The sequence below is a fragment of the Suricata suricatta genome, chromosome 7 (genome assembly GCF_006229205.1).
Source record: "Suricata suricatta isolate VVHF042 chromosome 7, meerkat_22Aug2017_6uvM2_HiC, whole genome shotgun sequence".
Lineage (NCBI taxonomy): Eukaryota > Metazoa > Chordata > Mammalia > Carnivora > Herpestidae > Suricata > Suricata suricatta.
The window spans coordinates 60,474,063-60,475,664 of NC_043706.1; the positions used below are offsets into that span (position 1 = coordinate 60,474,063).

General features: G+C 37.2%; 1 long non-coding RNA gene across 1 annotated transcript in view; it reads left to right on the forward strand.

Moving 5' to 3' along the window:
- LOC115295565 overlaps positions 1–1,602 on the forward strand; it is a 16,790-nt gene that overhangs the window by 9,088 nt on the left and 6,100 nt on the right. The gene's annotated exons all lie outside the window — the stretch shown is intronic.

The following is a 1,602-nucleotide window of genomic DNA, read 5'->3' on the forward strand; positions in this document are numbered from 1 at the left end:
TATGTACATATATATATATATATATATATATATATATATATATATATATTCCTGATGTGTCTTCCTCTTCTCATAAAGGAACCAGTCATACTGAATTGGGGTTCTACCTAATGGCCTCTTTTTACCTTCCTCACCTCTTCAAAGGCCTCATCTCAGAATACAGTCATATCCTTAGGTACTGGAAGTTAAAACTTCAACCCAGAAATTTTGCAGGAACACAACTCAGTCTATAACACAGCAACTGGCAGTAAGAAAGGAGAAGAGAAGATGAATGGAAGGATAGTTAAGAAATAGAAATCAAATATTTGACTGAAGAGTCAGTATACAAGAGATAAGGAGTTCTCCTTGATCTCTGCTTTAGGCAATCAGGTATATGCTGGTGTCATTTGTCAAAACAAACAAACAAACAAACGAGAAGGAGGCTTGGTATGTCCAGAAAAGTGAGAAGGTCAAGTTGCAACTAGTACTCATTTCTAGTTAACAAGTAAGTAAAATTTGGAGCATTAGGAAATAATAATAGATATATTACTGATATGATATAATCTAACAATATAGATGGAAAACAGAGTACAGAAGATTATCTAGAAAAAAAATAAAATAAAAACAAAAGGGATTGGAATTTGGTAAACAACATTAAAGACTGCATGAAGAAGCCAAACATGAAGGCTGTGAAGCTATAGCTAGACAGACAAAGAATCAGAACAAAACAGACTGGCACAAAAATTAAGGGCAAGAAGAATTTAGTGGGAGATGTTAATTCCTAAGACTTTTTAAGACAGTGGTATTTTATTTCAAAGATGTGCCTTTTAAGAGTTCTAATTTGTTGAGTAGGAAATTGCTGCGGTTGAGGTCTAGGAGGTTTCTTCCTACTTTCTCCTTGAGGGTTTTGATGGTTTCCTGTCTCACATTCAGGTCCTTCAGCCATTTTGAGTTAATTTTTGTGTATGGTGTAAGAAAGTGGTCTAGTTTCATTCTTCTGCATGTTGCTGTCCAGTTCACCCAGCACCACCTGCTAAAGAGGCAGTCTTTTTTTCCATCAGATCCTCTTTCTTGCTTTGTCAAAAATTAATTGGCCATACATTTGAGGGCCCAGTTCTGGGTTCTCTATTCTATTCCATTGGTCTATGTGTCTGTTTTTGTGCCAATACCATACTGTCTTGATGATGCCAGCTTTGTAGTAGAGGCTAAAGTCTGGGATTGTGATGCCTCCCATTTTGGTTTTTCTCCTTCAATATAACTTTGGCTATTTGGGACCTAGACCTCAACCATACCAATCTCCTACTTGACATATCCCCAAAGGCAAGGGAAATGAAAGCAAAACTGAACTCTTCGGACCTCATCAAGATAAAAAGATTCTGCACTGCAAAGGAAACAATCAAGAAAACTAATAGGCAACCAACAGAATGGGAAAAGATAGTTGCAAATGACATATCAGATAAAGGGCTAGTATCCAAAATCTACAAGGAACTCACCAAACTCCACACCCAAAAAACAAATAACCCAGTGAAGAAATGGGCAGACAGGAACAGACACTTCTCCAAAGAGGACATCCAGATGGCCTACAGGCACATGAAATGATGCTCAACATCACTCATCATCAGG